The 23,047-nt window shown below is 52.7% G+C and overlaps 1 protein-coding gene across 1 annotated transcript in view; it reads right to left on the reverse strand.

The window, feature by feature from the left end:
* GRIK4 (glutamate ionotropic receptor kainate type subunit 4) overlaps positions 1 to 20,688 on the reverse strand; it is a 212,832-nt gene extending 192,144 nt beyond the window's left edge. Inside the window, exon 1 of the mRNA XM_066564315.1 lies at positions 20,649 to 20,688. The gene's annotated coding sequence lies outside the window, so the exon portion shown is untranslated. The remainder of the gene's footprint in view (positions 1 to 20,648) is intronic.
* Positions 20,689 to 23,047: the final 2,359 nt, after the last annotated feature.

Here is a 23,047-nt window from a genome sequence, read left to right on the forward strand (position 1 = left end):
AGCCCTGCAAGGATTGCTGCTTCTGCTGGGATGAGGGCAGAATTCCCAGCTCCTGGTGACGTGGGGCTCTGTCACTGTGACTCTGCTGCTGGCTCTGCCTGTCCCACCCCTTCCAGCAGCTCTCCTCTACCCATCCCTGTCCCCTCCCCAAATCTCCCTCTGTTCCCCACATCCCTGTCCCCATCCCAAATCTCCCTCTTTTCCCCATATCCCTGCCCATCCCAAATCTCCCTCTCTTCCCCACATCCCTGTCCCCATCCCAAATCTCCCTCTTTTCCCCATATCCCTGCCCATCCCAAATCTCCCTCCCTTCCCCATATCCTATCCCCTGCCCAAATCTCCCTCTCTTCCCCACATCCCTGCCCATCAGATGCTTCCCAACACCAGGGACAAGGTGGCCCTGATGGGGACACAGCTCTGGGGGACAGCTCCTCCCACAAACCCTGTGGCAATCCCATATCCTGTGAACAGAGAGAGACAGAGGTGTCCCAGGAAAATCCTGGGAAGCTGTGAGAAAGCTCAGAGAAAGAGCTGTAATTAAAACAATTACTATCTAAACCTCTGTTTGTCAAAGATGTTTACAAGAAGGAGTTGTCCCTTCTTGACCCATAGGTGAGAGAAGATTCCTAAAGGCAATCAGATCTTAGATCCACCATTGTTTCTATAAGAAATGTGGATTTCTAATAAAAAAAGTGCCTTTTCATGCCTTCTGATGGAGTCTGTATCACCTTTGTCTGTCCCTGATACCCCTTTGCTGATACACCCCACCTCCCAAATGTCCCTCTGGCTGCTGGGTCCTCCAGCAGGGGGGTTTGGCTGGGGCTGGCCCTCAATGAGAGCATTTTTTTGCTGGAACAAGGGGCTGAATTCAGCTGCTTGGTGCTGTCTGCCTGCAGTTTGTTGCCAGAGTAACCGAGGCACTGGAGCTGCCAGGGCTGTGCTTCAGGGGAGGGCAAGGGCTGCTCCTGGCACCCGCTGCCATCACCCTGGGGACACGGGGAGGGGGTCCCCACATCCTTCACGGGGCCAGCCCAGCCTGCACAGCTCCCAGATTAGCACAGGGAGATGTAAAATCACTCCTGGCATCTTCACAAACAAAACTGTGAGCCGGCCACTGTGAAAGTGGGGTCATAATTCCCACTTGGCCACCTTGCCCCAAGCCTTTGGACCCATCTCTGAACCATCTCTGAGCCTGTGCCTCACTGCAGTCACCACCCAGCCTGCTCCCCGGGTTTTTCCAGAGGTTTTCCCACCTTTGAGGGCCTGGATGTGCAGCACAAGAGCAGAGCAAGGTTTGCCAGGTGCCTGTGTCACCCTCTGGTCAGAGTGACCCAGCCCCAGCCACATCTCCTGCCAAGCCTGGCCTGGGGCAGCCAGCAGAGGCTGAACAGAAGTGGTTTTCTTCCAGAGAGAGAGAATAATTTGTGCTTTGTGCACCCAGAGTGCAAACGCAGCCCTGTCAGACAGAGAATGCAGTCTCTGCACATCAAACCAAACACCCCCTGGTTTTCCTGTTTCATGGCTGAGGTTTGCCCAGCACAGCTGAGCTCTGAGCTCTGCAGACCACCAGGCGACCCTTGCCTCTCCCTCCTTCCCCTCTCCCCACACTGATGGATTCATAAATTGGGTTTTCATCTGTAACCTACCACTCAGCTCGCTGCCCAGTCCATTTTGGAGCTGTTTTTACAGATGGAAACAGACAGTGAAAGGCCACACAAACACAGGGCTCCCCCTGACTTCTCAGCACTCGCCCATCACAGCACCACAGAGGCCAGGGAAAAACACTGAGCTGCAGACACAGCGTGGGGAGAGCTGCTGTTACCCTGCACATGCAAAGGAAGCCACGGCCCTGCCACACACGGGGTTTGGAGGCTTCTCTGCATATGAAGGAGCTCTGTCTGTCTGCTGATTCCCTCTCCCAGCCTCTGTGAAGTCAGGAGGAGACCCAGCCAACCCTGCCACGCACAGCGACTCGCTCCCTCGCCTGCTTTGCAATTTTAATTTCTCACCTTCCTAAACAGAAAAAGATTTAGCATACCCTAGTCAGAAATATTTAATTTTCCAAAATTTTTCTCCTTCTCTTTTTTTTTTTTTTTTTCTTTTTGCCTTCCAGAGCCCTGAAAGCCTTGAGATAATGACGTTGACACATAACACCCATCTCGATTTACATAAATCTGCTCGGGAAAGATGGACTGCACATCACAGGGAGCACAACCACCCTCAAAAATCCTTCCCGGTGAGGGTGGGCAGGCCCTGGATGGATTTCCCAGAGCAGCTGTGGCTGCCCCATCCCTGGAAATGCCCAAGGCCAGGCTGGATGGGGTTTGGAGCACCCTGGGACAGTGGAAGGTGTCCCTGCCCATGGCACAGGATGAGCTTTGAGGTCCTTCCAACCCGTTGTTATTCTATAATTAGCACAATCTCTAATCAGCCATGGACTGAAAAAGGCCAAAAAATTCATCTCAATCCCTAACAAGGAGACCTCTACTTGTTGCTGGGAGTCTGGCCTGTGCTCAAGAGGTTCAGATGATTTCCCTGAGGTCAGATGCCAAAGTTAATAATTAAACCTAAATCCGTGCATTATTGCCAGTACTGCCACAGGCTGCTCAGCACCCACAAGGCTAAAACAAAATACCAAGAGAGAGGCAGGAAACCCCAAATTCCCTGTGCCCAGGAGCAGCAGAAGCTGAGTTTGGGGCTCTCTGTGTGGGGACAGAGGCTGAGTTTGGGGCTCTCTGTGTGGGGATAGAGGCCGAGTTTGGGGCTCTCCCTGTGGCTGAGTTTGGGGCTCTCTCTGTGGCTCAGTTTGGGGCTCTCTCTGTGGCTCAGTTTGGGGCTCTCTCTGTGGCTCAGTTTGGGGCTCTCTCTGTGGCTCAGTTTGGGGCTCTCTCTGTGGCTCAGTTTGGGGCTCTCTCTGTGGCTCAGTTTGGGGCTCTCTCTGTGGCTCAGTTTGGGGCTCTCTCTGTGGCTCAGTTTGGGGCTCTCTCTGCAGGCACAGAGGCTGATTTTGGAGCTCTCTCTGTAGCTGATTTTGGGGCTCTCTCTGTGGCTGATTTTGGGGCTCTCTCTGTGGCTCAGTTTGGGGCTCTCTCTGCAGGGACAGAGGCCGAGTTTGCGGCTCTCTCTGTAGCTGATTTTAGGGCTCTCTCTGTGGCTCAGTTCGGGGCTCTCTCTGCAGGCACAGAGGCTGGCACGGGGCAGTGCAGGCTGTGACACTGATGGAGGAGCCCTGGGAAGCAGGCAGTAAATGAAGAGCTCTGTTAGTCCTCCCGTCCATCCAACAAGCTCAATCCTTCCAAGCCATTTGTCTAATCTGTTCTTTAAAATCTCCAGTGACAGATCCTCTGCAAACTCCCTTAGCAATCTATTTTAGCTCTTCACTATTTTTACTGTTCAACAATGTTTCCCCATGTCCAGCCTCAATTTTTCTTGCTGCAATTTCTGCTGTTGAGAAGAGTTCATTCTCTCTCTTTCTTTGGAGATTGTTTCTCTTTGATTCCTGGGGGCTTGTGTTCAGGTTTGCAGGCATTAATAAATCAAACATTACAGCACAGAACTCATGGGCCAGCTTATCTGAGCTGCCCTCTGCAAGCCCAGCTCAGGAATTTGCTGTTGCTGAATTGCCAGCCAGACCTTTGCATATGGCCCTGCACAAACAGGAGCTCTGCGGGTCAGAATCCCAAACCGGCAACCCAAATTAAACAGGAGCAAATAAAACAAATTAAACAAATCTCTACAGCCCTGATTTTCCTTTACACAGAGCACCCAGAGCCAGGCACCCAAAGCAGCAGTTTCTGTTTCAGACACGTTCAGTGCCTTCAGCTCAAAGGTGATTTTTGTGCCCAAACTGCAGGTGAGAGCTCCCACCTTGGAAACTTTGCCTTGTGACCTTGGGAAAGAAGGGGAGAGGGAAGCAGTGCCCTGCCACAGCCCTGCTGGGACCTGGAAACCACCAAGGCCACACAAAAGAGCTGTTCAACAGAGGAGGAAAAAAGATGGGGACTTGCTGGGAAGCAAAAGGAAAAAGAGCAAAGTTCTCCCAGTAACCACGACCAGTGAGGCACAAACTGGGGAGGGACAGCTCTGCTCCAGCCCTGCCTCACACACAGATCTGAGGGACAGCTCTGCTCCAGCCCCTCCTCACACACAGATCTGAGGGACAATTCTGCTCCAGTCCCTCCTCACACACCGATCTGAGGGACAATTCTGCTCCAGCCCCTCCTCACACACAGATCTGAGGGACAATTCGGCTCCAGCCCCTCCTCACACACAGATCTGAGGGACAATTCTGCTCCAGCCCCTCCTCACACACAGATCTGAGGGACAATTCTGCTCCAGCCCCGCCTCACACACAGATCTCCCTCTCCAGTCCCCCCAGAACATGAAGCAGGTGCTGAAAGGAGCTGCCTGCCCTCATCCAGGGGGGAATGGAGCTTTGCTGATGCCATGGGGTTCCTTGCCCTGATCCCCCCGCCTGTCCAGGTCACTGTGTGCTCCAATGCTGGCCACAGCTGTGCCCCAGCCTTGGCTGGCCCCAAACACCAATTGCAGGCCCAGCTGTGTGTCCAGCCACGTTTTGGGGTGTCCCTGGAGCCCATCCCAGCACCCCCACATCCCCAGGGGCACCACACAGCTGTGCCATGGCTGGAGCCAGCACAGCTCGTGCAGAGCCCAAAAAACTCACCAGGACCAGCTCAGAGCAAGAACAAACCCCCAGCACACCCAGCCAGGTCTCCAGCACACCCAGCCAGGCCTGGATCTGCTCTGGGTGCTGCCCTCAGCACCTCTCTTACAGCATTCTCCTGTTCCATGACATTTTGGCCACTGCTCAGCATTCCAGCCTGTCCTGCAGCCTCCCAGGCCTGTCCTGGTGGGGGGACAGGGACACCCCCAGTGCTCCTAAACCAGCCAGCCCTGCCTGCACATCCCACACCAAACACCACAGGAGCTCATCCTGATGCCTGGGAGGGCTCATCACCCTCCCAGAGGCTGGGAAAAGGAAGCAATGCCATGAATTTTCCTCCCTGCTCTCTGTGCCAGAGGTGCAGCTGCACACCCAGGGCAGCCTGCAGGGAGCTGGGACCCAGGGAGTGCCTCCAGCAGAGCCTCCCTGTCCTTTTTCATCCCTCCAGACCACTCCATAATGCTGTGACACCCCCGGTGTGCTCCTTTATCTCTCTTTACTTTTTCCCCTCCTTGCAGGCGCTGTTCCCAGGAAGGATGGGCCAGCAGCTCCCAGCTCATCACCTGGGACATTAACAAAAGCAGATGCAATTATTTGGAAGTGCTGCTCCCCTGATGGATTCCGTGCTGAGCCTCTGCAGGCTGTACCCATTTGTTGCCTGCCTTTTGCTCCCAGATCCCATAAAGAACTTTTGCCTGTCATCATTAAGAGCTGGTGCCTTTTTGTATTCACTGACTAACTGCTCCCAGCGGCTCCACATTAAAAAATAAAAATAAAAAAATCAAATCCGTGTAACTTGATTCCAGTTGCAAAACAACAATACCCCAAACACAGAGCAATTCTCCTGGACAGGAGTAGAAACATGACAGGAAAACACAGAAATGCCAGCACAGCTCATTCTGCTACACCAGAACCACACCAATCACATCTCCCTGCTGTTTAAATTAAGGAGCTTCATCCACACCTAGGAAGAAAAAAAAAAAAAGAAACCAAGAAGCCAGCACAAGCACAGCAGCTGGTTTGATAATTCTCAGCCATTTCCCTGATAATTAGAGGCTTTAGATGCTCTAACAAGGGGAGCACCCGTTCCACCCACGGGGCAAAGTTCAGGAGGAGAAGCTGGAGGAAAGTGAACAAAAAAAAAAGTGCAGTGAATTAAAATTCAGCAGCTCGTCATCTCCGTGGGAACACCCAAGTACACAAGACAACAGCTTCCCTTAATTAAAAAAAGACTCATCTCAATCTGTTTTACACAGTGGGTTTTTTTTTCCTTCTTCTTTTTAGGAAGGGCATTTGAAATTTTTTGATAGAAAAATTCACAGCTGCTCGTCCAAAGCTACCTGTTTCCACAGCTCCAATTATTCACAGTTAAGAAGGGCAGAACAGGGTCACAGGAACCCAAATTCTCACCCATCCTTTCTGAATCTACAGATCCAGTGCTCCTGGAGGAGGCAGTGAAAGGAAAAGGAAGTCAAACATTCACCTGCTCTTCCCAACCCTGTCATACCCCAAAGGGCGTCCCAGTGAGCCCAGCCTGGCCACCATCCTAAACCTGAATCTCATTATGTTTTTTTAAGCTGAATTTAGCTCAGCAGGCTGCCCAGCTGTGCTTCAGGAGCAAGGGAGAATTATTTATTTTTAAATATTCTTTGTTTCTCTCCTGGTTTTTTTCTCCCCTGGTTTTTTTTGTTTGTTTTTGTTTGGTTGGTTTTTTGTTTGTTTGGGGTTTTTGTTTGGTTGGTTGGGGTTTTTTTTTTTTGTTTTTTGGGATTTTTTTGTTTGTTTTGGGTTTTTGTGGTTTTTGTTTGATTGGTTGGGGGTTTTTTTTGGTGTTTTCTTTTTTGTTGCCCGATCCAGGAGCATTCCCAGGCTTGCCTGATTTCTGGAACCCTCAGTGCCAGGGAAGGATCAGGCCAGGCAGAGTTGGGGGCACAGGGATGAGCTCGAGCAGATTGCACGACAGACCCTGGGTCAGCTGCTGAGCTCCTTGGTGTGGAACACAAAACTTTGTGCAGGAGAGAGAGGGAGAAAAGCCAAGGCAGAAACAACTCCAGGGAGCCCAGCACAGGTGTGGGCCCTGCCCATGACCTTGGGAAAACACCCAGGGCTAAACTGAGCACAGAAATGATCCCAGACAGGGACAATGACAGTGACACCCACCCAGACCCTGACAAGTCCAAAGCTTCAGAGTTTCCCTTGAGCAGAAGTCCATCCCTTCCCCAGGAAGGATTCATTTCTTCACCACACTGGAGCTGTTTATTGAGGCACAAAGAGCCCAGAAATGGGAATAAAAGGAGCTGAAACCTTCCTGGGAGGCAGCACATTTCCTGGTGCTCCCACAGAACACAGCCCTGGCTCAGCCAAGGGCTCCCAGAGACAACAGAGGGATGCACTAATTAGAAAGATCGTTGAAAAACAAAAAAATTGGGTTGGAAGGGATTTAAGGATCATCCCATGGGCTGCCCCAAGCACGTCCAGCCTGTACTTGAAGCCCCTCCAAACCACAGACAGCACCCCAGCTTTAGACTCTGAATCATTCCTTTAACTCCTGAAGCTCCCAAATCCCTCCCTCCTGGGCTGGGGGAAGAAAGGAGGCACAGCTTCCCACTGAGAGCACCAACCCTGCAGTATCCAACTGTGGGAAAGCAAAAATAAATCACTAAAAATCCCTTTTTAGGCGTCCACTCCACAAGAAGCTGCAGCAAAACTCTTCATTAGTCATGGCAAACTTGAAAGGAGTAAAAGGAACTAATGAGTAACGCAACACCATAAAAAGATGACAACCTCAATAAGAGGAGAATCAAACTCCAGCTCGAAACCTCCACGTAAACAGAGCTACAGAACCAGGGAGGGCTCGAGCCAAGGTGATCCAGCCCAGAAATTCCATCTGCACAAATGCATTTGGGGCATTGCAGCCATCCAGAGCAGCTTGGAAATGGTGGGATCCCAGCCCTGGCATATGCACTAAACCATCATCTCCCTCATCTTGGCAATCCCTGCCAGGAATTGCCACTCCAGGAAGGAGCAGGTGAGGGCTAGTGGCTCCATCAAGCATATGTGACAGCTCTAAAAGCTGCATTTATGCAAGCAAATGGAGCAGAGCAGCTGCACTGCATTAACACCACTGCCTGCAAATGGGGCTCGGGTATTTTTGTGACTGGAAATCTGCTCAAGGAGAAAAGTGCTCCGATTCTGTGTTCAGAGCAGCATTTCCAGCTCCTGGAGCATCATCCCATGCTCATCTGCCACATTCCAGCAGCACAGGCTTGTCCATGCTTTACAGGATGAGTGTCCCTCCGTGGCATTCACATTTTCTGAAAAATCCCTTCGCCCAGGATTTTTCTCCGGGGAAGCTGAGAAGCCTCAGAGAAAAAGGAAAACAATTCTTATCTCATTTGCTTCTCCTGAGTTTTGCTCCTTTGGAGCAAATGTTTTTTGGAGATTTTTTACCCACAGGTGATTGTTTCATTGGATTCTGCTGTGAGTTGTTTTTCACTCTTTGGCCAATTGGGGCCAAGCTATGTCAGGACTCTGGAAAGAGCCACAAGTATTCATTATTATATTTTTTAGCCTTCTGTAAGTATCCTTTCTGTATTCTTTAGTATAGCATTCTTTAACATATTATAGTGCCATAAAATAATAAATTAGCCTTCTGAGGACGTGGAGTCAGATTCATCATTCCTTCCTCCCTGCCACAGGGATCTCTGCAAATATCCCTCACCAAAAAAACCCAGCCCAGAGAGGAGAACAACTCCAACCACTGTAATCCCCAGCAGGATGGACCCTGCAGACAAGTAAAACCACACAAACTCCACCCATGACCTCAGCTAAGGGCTATAAAGAAGGATTTGATCATTCAATTCAGTGTTTGCTCATCCAGCTCAGGATTTCTGACCTGTTGCTCAAAGTCCCCAGCAAGGGAATCTCCACCTCCACCTCCCCAGGCTGATGGAAAATGAGTTTCTGGTTCTTGTGGCCCTCAGGACGAGGTTAAAGCTGCACGTTGCCAAAAATTGAATGGACAAAACAACTCTAACTTGTATTTTTTACCACCACACATTTCTTAAGCCACTTTCCTATTCCTGGAGGCCACCTGTGGATAGAAACTTGGGCAATCCTTTCAACTCTGCAGGATTTTCCTCTTGACATGATGATATTCCCAGAAACCAGAGAGCCATGGAGTAAATTCTTATATAATATGATAATTGACTTGGTCTCTGAAGGATAAGCATGTCAAGATCCTAAAAATCATTTTTTCCTTACCAATGCAATAAAGATGTGATTGAAAGTGTCGTGTTCTGGGTCTATGAGCAATATTCTCATAACTCATCATCTAAAACAAATTGTTCTTTCATTTGTACAAGTTAGAGGAGATTCCCAGTCAGACAAGCTGAAGGCAGGAGTTTAAACAGATTCTGCATGGCAGAAGGAATATTAATTTCCCTTCCCCCCTGTTATGAATGTTAAATCACAGCTTCTCACCTAGGGTTAATTAATCTTTCCAAAGGTGCTCCAGCCCACCAAACACACACCAGGAAGATCCTTCCCACCAGGAAAGCCCCAGCACAAATCTCAGAGCTCTGCTGCACGACCTGGCAGGGAAGGAATAATTGAAAGTGCAGAACTGCACAGCGAGCCTCATCCTTTGGAGGGAAAACAGAAAAATTATCCCAGATCATGGGGCAGGTGTGGGAGAGGAGCTCCTTTGGTGCTGGGGATCACTGGGATGAGCTGCCAGCTCCTGGCTGGGCTGGAGCAGGTCTGGGAGCACCCAAGGACATGCAGATGCCATGGTGTGTCCAACCCTCCTGCTCCAGCTCACCTTGGTGTGTCCTGCCAGCTCCTGGCTGGGCTGGAGCAGGACTGGGAGCACCCAAGGACATGCAGATGCCATGGTGTGTCCATCCCTCCTGCTCCAGCTCACCTTGGTGTGTGCTGCCAGCTCCTGGCTGGGTTTGGGGAGGACTGGGAGCACCCAAGGAGGTGTGGATGCCATGGTGTGTCCAGCTCACCTTGGTGTGTCCTGCAAGCTCCTGGCTGGGCTGGAGCAGGGTTGGGAGGACCCAAGGACACGTGGATGTCCTGCTGTGTCCATCCCTCCTGCTCCAGCTCACCTTGGTGTGAACCTCCCTCCCCTGAGTGCTCCCAGCCCCCGCAGGCAGCAGGAGCAGCTTCCCCGGAGCACAAAAAGGCTCTGAAAGGGCTCCAGTGGAAGGATTACACAAGTCCTGTCACCAGCACGACTCGGGCGCGATTACCTGATTACAGAGCCATTTACATAACAGACACCATTAGCACAGAGAGCTTTTGGCTTCTCCTTCCCCACCTCTATTGCCATAAAACACCATTCACTCCCATAATTGAACCTCCAGCAACAAAGGACCTCTAATGAACAGAGCAATTGCTGGGGGAGCTCAGACCCTAAATCCAGGCAGACAACAGCTCCTGGACCGAGTTCAAACACATCCCCTGCTTAAATTCTTGTCTAGGGCCACTTGAAAACCCTGAAGTATTAAAGCATTAGAGGTACTTGGGAGAGAACAAGGATGGTGTGCGGGCTGAGCAGGCTCCAAAGAGGAGGAGATGATGCTAATTATCCAGCTGGTAAAATGGAATCACTGGGAGGAAGAAATGAACAGCCAAGCCAGTTCCCAGTGCAAGAGCAGCTCTGTTTCAGCAGGGGTAGGGCACCCGCCCAGGAGGAGCAGAATTACATCAGGGTGGTGACAGGCAATCAATGAACACTCAATTAACACTTACAATATTACTAACTTAAGCAAAACATGTTTTTGCAAATGGTAATCTCTCCCTTGTACTGATACAGCCCTAATTTAATTTTCTTCAGCGCGCCAGCATCAAGCATGGAAAAGAAAAAGAATGAGGAGCCACCCTCTGAATGGGAACATCCTTCAGTTCTGCAAAGAGGGGAGTCAGAGTGGGGATGGAGACAGGGCAAGGCTGGGATTCACACCTGGAATCACTTTCCATGAGGAAAAGAGGAGGCAGCACTGGATAAACCTCCCCATCCCCAATCCCTGCAGAAGCTGGGTTTGATTCCAGCTTCATTTTCTCGCCTCTGCTCCTTTCCCTCTCTGCAGCTTTAAGGTTGGTGAGGTAAGAGGTGAAAGTAACCTTCCAGAGCCCCGTGCCCTAATTAACATGCCAGCCACCCACTGAACGTAATGATGCCTCTTAATCTCTGTGCCTAGGTCTGCTGAGCTCCTCTGGGAGGTGGCACAGGGGATTTGTGGCTGCAGCATCCTCCAGGTGTGTGCAGGAGGCTCGGGAGGTTGGTCAGTCTCATGGGACAGCAGGAGGAAAGCAGAACCCTTTCATGCACCCTGAACACATCCAAACAGGCCCGTTCCAGCCCTAAAAGCATTGAGAAAAGGGTTGGGTTTTTTTTTTTAACTGGATAAGACCTACACATGGCTCAGCTGTCAGCAGCCCAATCCCTTCTACAGCACAGCCCTGCTGGATTTTACATCCCTGCTCTCCCCCACACCAGAAAAAAAACCCCTAAAAATTCATAACATAACTGAAAGATTTGAAGGGCAATAATGACCATTTTGAAAATCTTGTTTGAGTTGTGATTGACTCATGCTGAGCTTTTCCCACTCCAAACCTGCAGTTGACCTAAAAGAACGCTGGCAAGATGTATCATTTCAATTTAAAGAACAGCAAATGTACCAAGTCCTGGGTAATTTGCTCCTGTGCTTAAATATAAAGCTGTACAAAAATAAAACATGGCTTTTTCTTGTCTGGATTTATCCAGCTTGAGCACCCAGCCACAGAACCATGGCCTGCCTCCCAACCTTTGCCTAGCAGAGCTCTCTTCCCCTGCTTAAGTACTCCTGGACAATAATCAAATCACTCCCTTTGGTGAGAAGGAGAAGATTGGGCTTCAGTGTCTCTCTCTCCAGCCTGCTTTACAGCCCTCACATCATCCCCGTGGCTCTCCCCTTATCTCCCTCCAGTTTGCCAACATCATTTCTAAGGTATAGATACCAGGGCTGCACACAATGCTCTTCCTGCTTGTATTCATTATTTCTCTGCTTAGACAGCCTGAGATAGCATTAGCACTCCTGAGGATTCACAGCACAGCACAAGACCAGCCAGTTATTGATAAGATAATGAAATTAAGCTCCTGCTTCTCACCTTGATGTGGCAGCTCCCGGGGGTTCCTCTCTCCAAGTGTGGGCTTTACTCCCCTCTCTCGTTAGCGTGGATTAGTAAATTATCACAGGGGCTACCCGAGCACTCAGCCTCTCCCTCTGTAACCCAGGGAACCGGCTAAACCCCACGCCCATCCGTGTGGGAACATGGAAAGCTCAGCTCAGAGGTGCTGCAGACACCCCAAAGTCCAATGGTGGCTACCAGAGCTCCAGGCTGGAGGAGAGGAGTCGCTGCCAGGCACAGCCACAGCCCCGGTGCCTGTGTGCTACTGCATCCTGAGAGCCACACGAGCTCCAGCACCCCAATGCCAGCACTGCCAGGACATCCCAGCACTGCAGGGACCAACCCTACCACACCAGGGCCATGGTGTTCCCACCAGAGCATCTCCCACACGCAGCACAGCTCATGCCAGACCCCCTTCCCAACCCAAACCAGCATCCTGTGTTGTGTGCTACTGCATCCTGAGAGCCACACGAGCTCCAGCACCGCCAGGACATCCCAGCACAGCAGGGACCAACCCTACCACACCAGGGCCATGGCATTCCCACCAGGGCATTCCCCATGACACAGCACAGCTCATGCCAGACCCCCTTCCCAAGTCAAACCAGCATCCTGTGTTGTGTGCTTCTGCATCCTGAGAGCCAAATGAGCTCCAGCACCCCAATGCCAGCACTGCCAGGACATCCCAGCACTGCAGGGACCAACCCTACCACCCCAGGGCCATGGCATTCCCACCAGAGCATCTCCCACACGCAGCACAGCTCATGCCAGACCCCCTTCCCAAGCCGTGCTCCCTCTTCCCTGACCCCAACAGGATTTTAGGAGCTGGCACAGCCCCTGGTCCCACTCCCCCAGCCCCAAGGAGCCCTTTGGGCAGCGCTGCCAGCACGTTGCAGGCTCACAGACGCCAGCTGGAAACTGCAAACTCCTCCAGGAGCCTCACCCAGGGGTTTGCTCCCTCTTCCCTACCCCCAGCCCCAGCAGTTGGAAGTTCATATGGCTGGATTTTCTCACCCACAGTCAGGGGAAGGGAAAAAAAAAATTGTCATAGAAAATGTGCGAGCACTGACATCTTAAGACAAAAAAAGATGCAGATTTCTCAACTGTTCACAGCACATTATGGAAATACATTCTCAGGGACTATTAAATATGGGATTATTGACTAGATGAGCAGCAGCTCAATGGACTGGCTTGCAAATATGTCTTTAGACAATTCTTAAAATGCAGATTAATTATCTAACAGACAAGAATAGTTTTTTTCCTCCAGACTTTCTAATGATCTGTTGCATAAACAAGCATCCTGACAGTTTTGTTTGCACTTGTGGTGGCTGAGATGTTCTTCAAGAACTAAATGGTGGCTGAGACTTAAATCTTATTTAACACCCAGCAGGAACACAACAAAAGGCACGTCGGTCCAAATCCCTGAGAGCCACATCTCCTGGGAGACCCTCGGGAGGTCCAGCTGCCAAGAGACCCCAATCCCCAAACACCACAATCCTGGTATTCCACAGAGCATTCAGTTCTGCCCACGTTGGTGTCATTAAAACAACAGCATGAGCGCCCATCATTTAACCCCCCAACCCCTTTGGAAATGAGCAAGGAATGTTGGACTAAAGAGAGATTTTCACTGTTATGAAGATTGAGGAAAATATCCCTGCTGGAATTCCATTTGAAAGAAAATCCCTGCTGGAATTCCATTTGAAAGAACAAGGTTGAAGTTGGGGGAACCATTGCACTGAGCTCTGCCCTCACCTGCAGATTCCTTCCAACCTGTTAAGCCAGAATTTAAAATTCCTTTCTTGATTTTCAGTTTGTCACGGGTGCAATACAGAGCCCAGTGGTCATTTCCTCACTGAAGGTAATTAACTTGTTATTTGTCAGCTGTGCCTCCTTTTGTGATGGGTTCAAATGCTGCTGGGTATCAAACCCACCGCAACGCAAGTGTGAAACATTATTATTCCAGCTTCACACCCACTTTCCCTCGGCGTGAACAATAATGCAACGTGTGAGACAGTGATGAATGGGGCCTGGAGAGGAGCAGATGCTCGGGGAGCACCAGCACCAGGCTCTGCCCCAAACGTTTCTGGGGCTAAAAATGAGATGTGATGGCCAGAGCTGCACACGCAGCCCTGAACAGCGCTCAGGAGGTGGAGCAGGAAACGGGAAATAAGCAGAGAGCAAACAAGAAACCAGCAAAGGCAAACAACCAGCGTGGGTAGATGTCACTGTCATATTTCCTGAAAAAAATCCCTTCACCAGGATTTCTTCTCCTGGGAAGCTGAGAAGCCTCAGAAAAGCATGAAAACAATAATTATCTGATTTGCTTCTCCTGTGTTTGGCTGCTTTGGAATGTGGTTTGGAGATTGTTTACCAACTGGTCGATGTTTGATTGGTTTCATGAAAATTGGTTTTACTTAATGACCAATCACCATCAGCTGTGTCAGACTGAGCAGTGAGTCATAAGGTTTTCATTATCATTCTTGTTAAACCTTCAGTCTGTATCCTTTCTCTATTCTTTAGTTTAGTTTTAATATAGAATTCTTTTATATAATATAATATATATAAAATAATAAATTAACCTTCTAAGAATGGAGTCAGATTCACTCATCTCTCACCTCACCCTACAAACACCACAGGTAGAAGGTCAGATTCTTTGCTTAACCTCTTTTTTGGGGTGGAAAAAAGCAGTTTTGGCACACCTAAGAGCGTACAGATCAGCAGTGGTTGCTGTGAACTGAGTTTGCAGCCCCTGGCTCAGCCACTTCACCCAGACCAAGCCAGGTTCAGAGCAATTCTCTCAGCCACAGCAGCAATTTGCTGCTCCATCACAGCCTGGAAAGGACAAGCTGCCCTGTGTGGGTCCCACCACAGCCTCCAGCAGCAGAGACAAGGAGCCCTGCAGTCCCTGTGCCTCCGAGCAGGGACAGAGAGCATCAAACAAACACACAGCATCAAAGCACCACGAAAAAACATCAAAAACCATCAGCTCCTGCCACCTGAAACCCTGTGGTTCGAGCAGCAGGTTTGCACAAAGGTCGAGGCTGAACAAGGGGTTTTGAGGACTCCATGCCCTCCTGAGGGGGCACAGATGATCTCTGTGGTCAGGCTCAGCCGTGGGGAGAGGGGGCAGAGGCACGGGAAGCTGATTTTCTGCTGGAGCAGCTGAGGTGTGAGCACACAGCTCAGCTCCTGACCCGAAGCTGCTCCAGCAAGGAGCCAGGGGTGCTCCAGGTGTCACAGAGCTCGGGGAGAGCTGCTCCCCGCGGCTCCTCCCCGACAAACACATCCTAACAGCCTCCAAAAAGGTGAAAAACACTGCTTTTTAAAAATAGCAAAGTCTTTAAGGAGCCGAGCACATGCCTGAGTGGGTGGGAAATTAGTGTTTTATTGTGGCTCTCTGCTCACAGGGGCTGAGACCTCAGATGACTTTGTTTGTGCCCTGCACGGGTTTTTGCAGACTCATTATAAACCCTGGCAAAGAGGGGTTTGTAAGGTCACAGGAGAATTTCCATTAACTGGAGCCTGGCTGGGGATTGCCAGCATGATCTATGTCTCCCATTTATGCATATGCAGGGAGGCCAAGAGGAAGCTCCTTTGCTTTATTTCCACATCATTGTGCTGATGCTGAGCTTACCAAATAAACAAACTGAAAAGCCAGTGGGGAAGCAGGGGGAGGAGGGAAAAAAAAAATAATAATAATAATACAAAATGCTGTGCCTGGCTGTCTCCCTCGTGAAGGATGCAAATGAATTCTGCAGACTTTGAAGCCAGAGATGAAAATCCCCCAGTGCTGGATGGCTCAGCAGGTGAGGCACTGGGCGGGTTTTTGGTTACAGAGCTGCTCACGTGTGATGGGGACAAGGAATAAATGTTGGTTTGGGGGTGAGAGCTGACTCAGGGAGGTGCAATCCAGCAGCAGCAGAACCCTCTGGGCTCTCCAATGCCCCTCCCAGCACCGAGACACCAAGGACCTCTCAGAAACTGAATTTCAAGCACAGAACATCCCCAAGGAACTGGGATAGAGGCGCCACGGACCTGGGGGAAACCACTCCTGGAGAAGGACAGCTGATCTGAGCTCCTTCATCCCTGAGCCATCACCTGCCCCCTGGGAAACGCAGGCATGGCCCCACCAGGAGCTCAGGGCTCAGCAGAGCTCCCCTGATGGATTCCACAGCAGCAAACCCAGCACAGCCCAGACACTGACGGCCCCTGCTCCAGCAGCAGCAAATCCCCGAGCTGGCGGCTTTGGGAAGAGCAGGGGTCACTGCAGAGCCCTCTCTGAGCCACACAGGGATGGGCAGAGCAGCTCCTGGGGCTCCCCAGCACCCGGGGCTCAGCCACACAGCCCCGGGACCTGCTCAGCTGCACACAAACCACACCAGCTCCTCGTGCCCCTGCACGTTCTCCTGCTGGAATCCCACAGAATCACCCAGGATGTGTTATCAGGGAAGGAGTCACTCAGGTTTTCCCTTTTTCGCTCAAATCTGAGTTACACCAACTGCTGCTGCAGCGGCCAAACCGCCGCACGCTCCAGCCCAGCAGCTTTCCCTCTGAATTCTTGCAAAAGCAACCCCTTCCTGTTAGCATGTTCACCCTCCCTAACCCAGCTCTGATCCATTTCCACCTCCAAATCATTAAAGATAATAAATAAGCCCAGCCTCAGTGTGAGGAACCCTCACATAATCACATATCTATGCTCCCATCAGCACTCGGCCATTACACTTCTATTTTCTGCAGCTTAACTAAGAAAGCCAGCACTGAACTCTGCCCCTTATCCCACAGATATTTATTGCCCACATTCTGCTATTTATTTCCTAAAATAGTCTCTTTTGGGTGGATTTAATGAAATATCCAAATAAATTAGGCCCTTTGGAAGATGTTGAACTCTTAGTTCCTCAGCTTTAGGAAGAAAGTCTGGGCAGCCATCCTCTGCATGTAAACGGTGGTGATTTGACCCCCAGGGATAGACCAGCCACGTTTTTGACGGATAATTAGGCCCTCCCAGCAGGCACAGAAGAAAAAATTCAATTACCTGATATCCCAGCTCTTCCTCAGGTTTAGTTTCTGTACAGGCAAAATTTCCTGATGCATCCATCAGCTCCCTCTGCCTTGAAATGGCCAGGGAGGAGGAGGAGAAGAGAAAAAAAGAGGTGTCCTTTCCTTTACACCTGCTGCTATTTTACACCTGATTTATCCCAGATCTACTGATGTGGAACACCTTGGGTCCATTTCTCCCTCTCTGAACAATCCAATCCCTGCTAATTGCCCTCAGCTGGGCACTGCCCAGCAGCCACTCCCTGTGACCAGCATGGAAACGACCCTGGTTTCTCCTCTGCAAGGTGTCCCTGTCCATGGAACGAGATGAGAGTGAAGTTCCCTTCCAAGCCAAACCATTCTGGGCTTCTCCACTCTGCTCCTCGCTGCATTTCCCTCCTCCTTCATCGCAGTCAAGTCCCACATCCATTAGCAAACCAAATCTTCCAGAGGCACCAGGACAAACACCAAAATCCCACAATCTGCCCCTGAGGGCTCCATGCTGCAGATGAAGTTATGATGGGAACCCTTAACGCTGCTCCATGGCCTCCTCACAGGTTTTACACCTTCTTTTACCTCCCCAAGCCCCCCATTTTTCCTGTCAGCGTTAGTGGCTGCCCTGAGGTGACAAAGTGGAGTTTGCACAGCGCAGGCACAGATCCAGCAATCCCAAAATCTCCTTCCTGGACAAATTTTTCCTGGTGGAGCTGCTGATACCCCAGTGATTCCTCCCTCCAAGCTGTTCTCATCCTGCTCAGCACAATTTCAGCGTTCCTCCTGTTCACACACAGCAAGAGGTGCCTTGTTTTAACAGATTCCTCACCTTTTACGTGCTGCCTTAGAAACCTCTTGCCCCAGAGCAAAAAGCATTTCTGAGGAGGCTTGCAGAACTTCTGTCTCACCTTCTGCCTGCCTAGAAGCATGAAAAATAAATAAAATCTGACCCCAACAAGTGCTGCCCACAAAGATCTCTCCCCAAAGTCAGTGAAAATCAATGTCCACACCTCAGGAACATCAGCAAGCCTTTAAAAAGGGCAAGACATCGACTGTCTGCACATGCTGAGTGCTGAGCAGAACCAGGATAAAGCTTAAACTGCCTTCAAAAAAATGAAGTTTTTTGGAGGAGAGCATTCTCCTCTGCCTGTCTGACCCTAGGGATGTGTCAGCTCCTTCATCTCTCGTGCCAGCCCTTCCTCCTCCTCTCCCCTGCTCTTCCTCCTTCCCCTGCTGCCCCCAAAGCCTTTCCCTTGCACCCGCCCAGCTTCTCCTCCAGCCAAGCCTTTCCTCTGGCCCTGTTCCACATGGAAAACCGGCAGGTTCCTGCAGGAGGAGCAGGAATCTGACCCCACGTGGAGCACAGAGCTCCCACGCCACAGCCAGGTGCTTTCCCACCAGGATTTCCCCTGCCACCAGCCAGGATTCAGCTGAGCACCCTCCCAGCTCCTGGGTGAGTTTGAAATGCGCTCTCTGCTTTTCCTGCAAGCAGAGACATCGCTGTGAGCACACACAGATGAGATTTCCTGGCTCGCTGGAGCTTCCAGGGTACTTTGCAGGCAGCCCTGCCCCTGAGGAGAGCTCAGAGGCCCCGGTCCCTCAAATCCTGCCCCCCTCACCCCCGGACTGCTGAGTGTTCCCTGGCACCGAGGCACCCAGAGCTCTGCCAGCCCTTGGCTGATTCTCCTTGCACAGCTTGCAAAAGAAACCTCCAGCAAGAAACTTGCAGCTGCATCTCTGTGCCTCTGGAAGCTGCAGGCAGCTGCTCCGATTCAGCCACTGAGAACCAATCTTGTCAAGGAGACGTTTGTGCCTTTAGCCCAAGATTTTGGGGATAAAACCCTTCATTTTGGGGTTCACCTTCCCCAGGCAGCCTCTTCCCACCACACAGGAGCCAGATCAAGAGGGTCTAAGGGAAATTAAAAGGGTCTAAAGGAATTTTTTTTAAATGAACATTCTCCTTCCCTGTGCTGCCACTCTCTGCTCAGCACAGCCTGTCAGCAGCTCCCTCTTCCCCCAGATTCCAGCTGTCTCATCCCAGGGTATTAATCCCTGCCAGGTGCAGGGGAAGGCACCACCTGCGAACCACAGAGAGCCACAGAGCAACTTTCCCAACTTCTGTCTCTGCTCTTGAGGCCCAGCCCTGAAATGGAACCCGAGAGGGGCAGGTTCTGCCTCTCACCATCGATTCCTGCCCGCAGACGGTTCCCTTCAAACCCCGAGCATCAGACACATCAATACCGGAGCCGGCTCGCATCGAGACACTTCAAACACGCCTTGGCGCGGTGGGAGCCTCACTGCGGATCGCTTCTCCCCCTCTGGGATACGAGACTCGAGCAAAGCACGGCAGGGAAGCCCCAGCACGGCCGCATCCCCCTCCTACCTGCGAGCACACAGGGCTGAGCAGCCGGCAGAGGCTCTGTCACGCTCCTGGGGGATGCTCCGATGCCGTAGATTCCCGACTCGCTGCCCAGGGAGGCGGGCAGGGCTCTGCCCCCGGCTGCCTGCAGCGCTCACATCCAGCCGGGATGTGGCTGCCGGAGGAAAAGCTGAGACAAAGGGGGGCCGGCTCCTCCTGGGGGGATCTGCCGAGGGGTGGGCGCTGCTGGAGCCCCGTCAGAGCGGCCGGGATGCGGTGGCAGAGCGAGCGGAGCTGTCCCTCAGCATCCCTCGCTAACGCTGCTCCCCGGGGAGGCGGGCACGGCGCTGGATGCTCCGGGAGGCTGACACCTCCCCACGAAGGACACGCGTGTGGCGACAAAGCCACCCCCACGGGGGTCCGGTTAGCTCCCCCAGGGCCACAACCCCGCGGGCTCGATCCCAGCCAGAGAGAGAATCCGGCCCGGCGGATGGCGAGAGCCCAGCGGCACTTGCAGCATCCCGCAGCTACGCAGAGCCCCGGCCCGAGCCGCAGCTAAGCCGGAGTTTGGGCATCAATCAGCCGGAATAAAGTTGGGCCTAGGGAGAGGTTTCTGCGCGGAGTTTTCCCCGCACACTGCCCGGGCTCGGCGCTGCCGGTTCACCGGAGGAGTCTGCGAGCATCAGCCCCGCACGGCTGCGCACACGGCGAGCACCTCCGCGATCCCAGCGCGAATCGTTCCCCAGCACAACTCCGCACAAACGCCTTCCAGAACAGCGACCCTTCCCTCCCCCATCCAGAGCCTGAGCGAGTACGAGTTAAAGAGCGTTTTCCTCGCCTCCTCCGAGCGTGGCACCAGGCGAGCCCCGGGCAGCATCCCTGCCTCCCTCCCTCCCTCCGCACGCTCCCGCACCCGGGAGCCGCTCCCAGGTGATCCGCACGAGTTGGAGCCACACCGAGCGTCCCCTCCCCGCGCTCTTTGAACTTCAGCTCTGCTAAGAGCCCGAGCGTGGCATTTTTCAACTCCTGGTGCGCTAAAACACCGCAAAGGGCTGGTCCCAAAGTCCTTCAGCGAGTGCGGGAAGCGGTCGGGGGGCACCGGCTGTGGCCGGGGGGGGGGCTGGATGTGCCCGGGGAGGGATGGATGTGCCCAGGAAGGGCTGGATGAGCCCAGGGAGGGCTGGATGTGCCCGAGGAGGGGGGGACCGAGTGCCAGCCAGGGGCACCGCCGGCAGCCAGCGAGCGGCGGCGGCTGCGGCTCCGAGCGCTCCCGGCCCCGCGGCTCCGCAGCGGCCGTGCCGAGCATCCCTCGGGGGTCCCGGGGGAGCCGTGCCCGCCCCCCGGCCCCGCCGCCGTCCCCCCCGCGCCCCGCATCCCCCCGGCGCTGCCCGCGGCTCGTACCTGGGCTGGGCTCTGCCCGCGGCCGCTCCGGCCCCGCTCGGCAGCGGCGGCCGCGGGTCCCCGGCGGCGGCACCGGGAACTGCAGGGGGCGGGCGGGGGGCGCTGCCCGGGCACCGGCACCGCCGGGCCCCCGGCACCGCACGGAGAGAGCGGGGACAGGGATGGATCAGGGGGAGATGGAGGGAGAGGAGAGGAGAGGAGAGGAGAGGAGAGGAGAGGAGAGGAGAGGAGAGGAGAGGAGAGGAGAGGAGAGGAGAGGAGAGGAGAGGAGAGGAGAGGAGAGGATCTGGGATGGATGGAGGGATGAGAGGAGAACAGGGGACAGGGATGAATGGGGGGGATGAGAGGAGAGCAGGAGACAGGGATGGATCAGGAGATCAGGGGGACCAGCATGGATGGAGGGATGAGAGGAGGGCAGAGGATGAGGAAGGATTGAGGGATGAGAGGAGAGTGGGAGACCCGGGGTGGATGGAGGGATGAGAGGAGAGCAGGGCGAGATGAAGGGATGCAGGGAGAGTAGGCAAGTGGGATGGATCAGGGGATGCAGGGAACTAAGGATGGAAAGAGGACCAGGCAGGATGGGAGGATGCAGGGAGAGCAAGGGACCACGGGTGAACAGGAGTGGGCAGGATGGAGAGAGGCAGCAAGAACAGGACCCTGAGGATGGAAGGAGGACCAGGCAGGATGCAGAGAGGATGAGGCACAGAGCTGTGCTATGGGAGGTTTGGGATGGATCTCAGGGAAAGGGGTGGATCTCAGCATCCAGAGGGTGCTGGCACTGCCCAGGCTCCCCAGGGAATGGGCACAGCCCCAAGGCTGCCAGAGCTCCAGGAGGGGCTGGACAGAGCTCCAGGGATGCCCAGGGTGGGATTTGGGGGTGTCTGAGCAGGGCCAGGAGCTGCACTGGGTGATCCTGGGGGTCCCTCCCAGCTCAGCCTGTTCTGTGGTTTGGTGATTCTAAGGATGGAGGGAGAACAAGAATCTGGGATGCAGGGCAAGGACCAGTGTGGCACTGGAACTATTGCTGCCAACAGTGACCAGCTTTAAGCCCAGACTAAACACCTCTGACTGGGACAGCTGGGTTTGGGAAAGCTCTGCTTGCTCCCCACACATCCCAAATCCTCAACTGCTTTGGGACTCCCTGCCAGCACCACCAGTTTCCCTCCAACTCCTCTGTTTCTCTGAGAAGGACACAAGTGAGATAATTTTGCTCCCAGCTGCTGAAATCTGAAATCTCCCACCACCTCCTCCTGGTGCCCTGAGCAGCAGCCCAGGCTGGGAGAAGGCATCAGGCAGCCCTGGGCAGCAGGAGGGGGACAGAGCCATCCCTGGTGTGAGGCTGGAAATTCCAGGCAGGATCCTGACCCCTCGGGTGCTCCAGCCTTGCCTGCAGTGCTGCAGCCCTGTCCTCCTGGTTCTGTTTGTTTGCAATGGCGAGGAAAGCAAAGCTTCTAAACCATCACTTAATTGGACTCTTGCATTAAGAGCAATGAACTATTATTTGACAGAAATTCATCTTCCCCTCCTGCTGAGGAGAAATAAGCTGGAGGAAAAGAATCAGCTTCAGAGGAGAAAAATAAAACGCCTCTGCCTCAGAGACAAATTACTCATGAGATGCACAGGTAACAGGCATGGGGTGTTTGAGCTCGTCCTTTTACACATCATTTCCCTCAGGACAACAGCTACAAGTCAGTGGCTTTGTGGCAGATCCTTTTGTCCCCATGTCCCTGCCCAGCAGGCCATTCCCAGCATTTATTATTCCTGGAACTGATGAGCATTTTCCTCATCTGAGCTGCTAATTAACAACCGTGGCCCTGCAGGTCCAGGCTCAGCCCTGCCTGGGTGAGGTTTGGCTGGCAGAGAGCTGGGATACCCAGAGCAGCCTCTGTGCCAGCTCCAGGAGTGGGAGCTGGGCAGATCCCACCTCTCCCCTCAGCTCTGAGCACACCTGGGTGTCACAGGCGTCTTTTATGGAAAATCCTTTCCTTAGGATTGTTCCTCCTGAGAAGCTGAGAGGCCTCAGGAACAAAATGCAAACAATGGTTATCTGCTGCTGTGGAATGCAACAGGTGCATCTGGGATTGGGCTCATGTGGTTGTTTCTAATTAATGGCCAATCACAGCCCAGCTGTCTCAGACAGAGAGCCAAGCCACAAGCCTTTGTTATCATTCTTTCTTTTTCTATTTCTATTCTTAGCCAGCCTTCTGATGAAATCCTTTCTTCTATTCTTTTAGTATAGTTTTAATGTAATATATATAATAAAATAATAAATCAGCCTTTTGAAACATGGAGTCAGATCCTCGTCTCCTCCCTCATCCTCAGACCCCTGTGAGCACGGTCACACCTGGGCCAGGCAGGGCTTCCCCATCCACCTTGATCCAGGTGGGTTCTGCACCTTC

The sequence above is a fragment of the Molothrus aeneus genome, chromosome 22 (assembly GCF_037042795.1).
Source record: "Molothrus aeneus isolate 106 chromosome 22, BPBGC_Maene_1.0, whole genome shotgun sequence".
Classification (NCBI taxonomy): domain Eukaryota; kingdom Metazoa; phylum Chordata; class Aves; order Passeriformes; family Icteridae; genus Molothrus; species Molothrus aeneus.